Below are 6,160 nucleotides of genomic sequence, written 5' to 3' on the forward strand. Positions count from 1 at the left end.
TTCTTTAAGTTGCTTGAAGACGTTTCACCTCTCATCCGAGAAGCTTCTTCAGTTCTAAGGTCAAATGGTGGAGAGTCCCAGATATAAACCTAGTGGGAGTGACCCCCCACAGAGGGACAAAAGGACCCCTGATTGACCCTCTAATCGCCTGAGCCAAGGTGGGAAACTGGGCGTGGGTCCCAATCAGCCAGAGTTTCGGGTGTGTTCATTGTGAAACCTGGCCCCACCTTATCATGCGAATTCCTGAGGTCAGATGGCCCAGGATGTGAGTGGCGTCCTCGCTGCACTGTACAGCATACACCACATTGTTAAGTTTGTGTTTTGGCGTTTTGTCTTTCGGGTGAACCAGTTTCTGTCTGAGCGTGTTGCTGGGTCTGAAATACACTGGGATGTCATGCTTGGAGAAAACTCTCCTGAGTTTCTCTGATACGCCGGCGTATCAGAGAAACTTGTCACAGGACAAGACTCAGCAGTCCATCTGCATCTTAAGGATAAAGGACACTCTTTCGAGGATGCCAATGTTCACATTTTGGACAGAGAGGACAGATGGTTTGAAAGAGGAGTAAAAGAAGCCATCTATGTCCACTGTGAGCGACCATCTTTGAACAGAGGCGGGGGTTTACGACACCAACTCTCTGCCATCTATAATCCAGTTTTGAGATGCTTTCCCAGACGCCTTAACGCCCACTCACATCCTGGGCCATCTGACCTCAGGAATTCGCATGATAAGGTGGGGCCAGGTTTCACAATGGACACACCCGAAACTCTGGCTGATTGGGACCCACGCCCAGTTTCCCACCTTGGCTCAGGCGATTAGAGGATCATCAGGGGGTCCTTTTGTCCCTCTGTGGGGGGTCACTCCCACTAGGTTTATATCTGGGACTCTCCACCATTTGACCTTAGAACTGAAGAAGCTTCTCGGATGAGAGGTGAAACGTCTTCAAGCAACTTAAAGAAGTCCAGATGCTTTTCTTTGCAAGCTCCTTTGACTACGATGACCTGGATGACTGAGAACCTTCACAGACATATCGTTGCTGACCACCTCCATCCCTTTATGGTTTGAAAGGATGGAAGGAAGGACAGAGGCTGTGGCTTGATGCAATTTCTTTAGTTTTTAGTTATTTTAATATATATATTTTTCTTTTAAATTTAAGAAGTTTGCATTTGTATGTTTGTGTTAGTGAAGAGCAACATTATTTTTTTGTGAAGCAGTGAGCACTGGCGCACTAACAAAAAGTCTCCTATGTCTTCATATCCACATTGTAACCATGTTCTGAAGGGTACTTTGTGGATAATGCCCTACTCCACAAAGATGCGATCATTTCAAACTGGTTTCTTGAACATGCCAGTGAGTATTCAAATGGCCTCCACAGACACCAGACATTTGCATCATGGATATGCAGCTGATAAATCTGCAGCAATTGTCTGATGCTATCATGTCAATATAGAGCAAATTCTCTGAGGAAAGTTTCCAGCACCTTGTTAACTCTGTGGCATTAAGAATTAAGGCAGCTCTGAAACACAAAGGTATAACGTGACTGGTGAGTGTATATCATCATAAATAACACATTGAGGTAGTGCAGAATGAGAAACCCTCTGTTACTGCTATTTAACACTCACAAGCTGAAATCACATCTCTAACATCTCTAAAGAGACCATAAACTGTCCAGCAAACTGATACATTTCTCTAATCCTGCTTTTCAGTGAGTGAGCACAATAAAAAGGGAGCTCAGAAAAGGCTTTGGGGTCCTCAGGGTCAGGTTGTTGTTGGATCAGTTTCCCCCAACCATCACCATGTCAGCTGTAGCAATCCATCACACAAGGCCCAAGCACTGGCCTGGGAGCCCCTAAACCAACAGTGACTGGCCACAGAGAAGGGTGAGCTGCTGTCCCAGGCCCTCCCACCATCACCTGTCACCTGTTATTGTCAGCAGCCCTCTGACTCCTTATAGAAAACAGGGCAGCAGCTGGCCTAATGAAGCAGACTGTGTGATGGGTGGCCTTTGCGAGTGTGTTAAAGGTTGCTCTGTAAGTCCTTTTGCTGTGTACCAAGGCCTCTTTTGCCAAAGGAAAAAAAAAACATCTCGCACCAGAACACCTTATCTAAGGGGGAATGAGGTTTGCTGGGCACCAAGAAAATAGCTTTCATTTAGTAGGGAGGGGAATGATCAAAAGCCTTTCATGGTTTGAAATTATCTCATTGTTTGTTTATATAACAGCTTGAGAACGGGTGAGTCATTTGTTCTTTGATTTCATTTAATTGCCTGGAAATATTATAAGCAGCGAGCAGACCTCTTCAGTTACGGGCTGATCAAAACTCAAGGGAGAGAACCAAATCAAACCAAAACTGAACAAACAGATGACAATTTATAGATTTTAAAAAATTACTTCTCTCCATGGATATATTGACCCACTACCAAACCAATCTGTGAAATCTGTGAAAAGTACAGAGCACCAATGGTAGACCTACCAATTCTGTTATTCTATGGCAAATGCCAATCAGGCTACACGTTGCTGGGCAGTGAGAACAGAGCTCACCAGAGGACATTAGCCCCACAGGCCATCCTCATGAAGTCTGTTTCTGATTGTTTTATCAGAGATATTGACACTAGTGGCCTGCTGGAGCTCACTTTGTGGCTCTGGTAGTGGTCATCCTGTTCCTCAGATACCCTTCCCGCTGATGGTTTAAGGACCTCTATGACCCAGTCCAGCTATCCAAGCCTGTCTCCTGGAATCTCCTGTATGCTCCTGATTTGTGTGCTGAGAGACACACAAGCCTACTGGGAATAGCACGCACGAAGGTATCATTTTAGAGGAGCTGGACCTGTGTAACCTCTGTAGGATCCAGGTGTCACCTCATGCTACCAGTAGTGACACTGACCCTAGCCAAATGTCTGTGGCCTCCATCTGTAAAACAATTCCTGTCTTGTGGATTGCCTCACTGTCTAGTGCACCTGTTGTTAATTTTATGAAGACCAAAGCAGCTGAAACTGATTAGAACCCCCCCCCCCCACCACCACCACCACCACTTATCTGACAGATCAGTAACTCAGTTTAATTGTCACGATGCAAAAAAGTGTTCCTTTAATTTTTTGAGCAGTATACTTATATACTGAACATGGAGCCCACTCCAAATACATATTCCCCATGCGTCTTTCATGAGAGGCTCTCTGCACACTAAATGTCCACTTGAATCACCACTTGATATATATATATATCACATATTTATATGGCCTCAAAGTAAAATAGAAAATAAAGTCTGTATATCTCTCTCTAGTTGTTGTTTGCAGATTAGTTGAGATTATGTGTGATTTTCTTTACAACAAAGTATTGATTGCAATGATTATTAAGCTCAGAGCAAAAACAATAGGTCACCAGCTGGTTAGCAAATGAAGCACTGAGCTGCCACTGGCAGCTCAGTCAAGACTGCTGCTGATGGTGAGAACTACAGTCAGAGAAGTCAGATTGTGACTATTTGTCGACTTGTGTCATACCTGTCACCTCATAAGAGGACACAGCAGGATCCTGTTGAAGGTCTTCAGGGACATCAGTGTATGCAGAGTGAAATCTGAATCTGTTTGAGGTGTGCTTTTTGCACTGTGGGGTGGGGTTGAAGCTGGCATTAGCAACACAAAAGTGACAAAATCTTCACTGCTCACAGGAGCTGACTCTGCCAGCTGAGCAATCTAACTATTCCGGCTATATTACACCAGTTTGAGACAGTGTCTGTGAAAGAATTTGATGAGGCCTAACAGATGGGATTGTTTTTAGATCAGTCTGACAATCTAATACTGGTAAACATGTTCATGAAATAAATCAAATTCTTACCATTTGCAATGTGTATTTTCTTGGTTTAGCAGTAATTATACAGAAAGGATGAATGTCAAAATCACACACAGTTCTCAGTTCTCATTGCCTAAGAAATACAAAAAAATAACCACTAAAAACAGCAAGAATGAAATAAAACAACAGATTAATCTACATTATTTTTGCTGTGTTTATTGATTTATGACAGAAAGCATCAGTGCAAACAAACCTAAATGAATTCCTTGTGAAAGCTAAATAATGAAGGTGATAACAGGAAATTAAGGGAAAGTGACAGAGTCAGCATTACCTTAAGTGGAAAACACATGGGGACAACTGTTAGACTGCCATTAGGACCTCACACATAGACAAAAGCAGGTCAGCACCTCAGCTGTCTCTTGACATGTGGGTGTAAGAACCTGGCATCAGGGGTGGCCATATCCAAAGGTGTGCAAACCACAAAGTGATTCAAGAAAAGAGACGATGAGAAGTTTTATTTACTCATCTCTAATCTTAGCTTGATCAAAAGAGAGACATCCTCTTCTGGGCCATATCCCCAAAAATTCTCAGTAATGGGTTTGATTACTGGTGCTATTTTTTTTCTTGCTGTTATGTAACAATAAGTAGGTGGGGTCATTTGACTCTGTTTTGTCTTTTCTGTTTTCCTACTAGTGTTTGTTGTTTTACTGAAAGTTAGCTGCAAATCAGAAATCGCAAATACAGTTTTCTCTAATTGTATACCTAGAAGTGAGGAACTGTGACTCGGGAGCAATAGTGGAGAGTAAAAGAAAAGAAAGTAATAGCTCTAAATATAGGGAGTGCAGAATTATTAGGCAAGTTGTATTTTTGAGGAATAATTTTATTATTGAACAACAACCATGTTCCCAATGAACCCAAAAAACTCATTAATATCAAAGCTGAATGTTTTTGGAAGTAGTTTTTAGTTTGTTTTTAGTTTTAGCTATTCTAGGGGGATATCTGTGTGTGCAGGTGACTATTACTGTGCATAATTATTAGGCAACTTAACAAAAAACAAATATATACCCATTTCAATTATTTATTTTTACCAGTGAAACCAATATAACATCTCCACATTCACAAATATACATTTCTGACATTCAAAAACAAAACAAAAACAAATCAGCGAACAATATAGCCACCTTTCTTTGCAAGGACACTCAAAAGCCTGCCATCCATGGATTCTGTCAGTGTTTTGATCTGTTCACCATCAACATTGCGTGCAGCAGCAACCACAGCCTCCCAGACACTGTTCAGAGAGGTGTACTGTTTTCCCTCCTTGTAAATCTCACATTTGATGATGGACCACAGGTTCTCAATGGGGTTCAGATCAGGTGAACAAGGTGGCCATGTCATTAGTTTTTCTTCTTTTATACCCTTTCTTGCCAGCCACGCTGTGGAGTACTTGGACGCGTGTGATGGAGCATTGTTCTGCATGAAAATCATGTTTTTCTTGAAGGATGCAGACTTCTTCCTGTACCACTGCTTGAAGAAGGTGTCTTCCAGAAACTGGCAGTAGGACTGGGAGTTGAGCTTGACTCCATCCTCAACCCGAAAAGGCCCCACAAGCTCATCTTTGATGATACCAGCCCAAACCAGTACTCCACCTCCACCTTGCTGGCATCTGAGTCGGACTGGAGCTCTCTGCCCTTTACCAATCCAGCCATGCCCCATCCACACTCAGAAAAATTATGGTTCTTCAATGGTTCTTCAGATGTCTTCATGGTTCTTTAAAGAACCATCATACGTCAAAGAACCTTTTTATTTTGTGGATGGTTCTTCAGCTATTACAAATGGTTCTTTAAAGAACAAAAGGTTCTTCATCCTTAGCAATCTAAGTTTGATGGTGTAAATGGCATAAATATTTATTCACTATAATGAGGCTGTGAATTATACTGTGTGTTTTCTTTGTGTGCATGTGTGTGCGAAGGGGGAGGGCGGGATACCTGGCAATTACCCTTTAAGAGAAGATGGTAGGAAACTGAATATTCAAATAAAAGTTAGAAATATTTGCTAACAATAGACACAATACACACATTCAAATACTGTACTTTAGTTTTAAATTTTAATAAAGCATTACTATTTTCTACTCCAATGCATTACTTTTGAGATTATTATATATTTTTGAAAATATAGCATAATGATAATACTAGTTATTGTAAACTTTACAAACCACCCAGTAGTATGTAAGTCAAATTATAAAATACAAGTAAATAACAATTGCAGAACAGAATGTCAGTGTAATGAACACACACTTCGTTTTGACAAAGCGCACTGCTTAGGTAAATGATCTGAGTAGTTGTTCATCACTGAGCAATTTGTTAATATGTGTTTCGAG

Source organism: Mchenga conophoros, linkage group LG7 (assembly GCF_057382185.1).
Source record: "Mchenga conophoros isolate Kocher_MC1m ecotype Shallow Benthic linkage group LG7, M_conophoros_male_GT1.1, whole genome shotgun sequence".
Taxonomy (NCBI): domain Eukaryota; kingdom Metazoa; phylum Chordata; class Actinopteri; order Cichliformes; family Cichlidae; genus Mchenga; species Mchenga conophoros.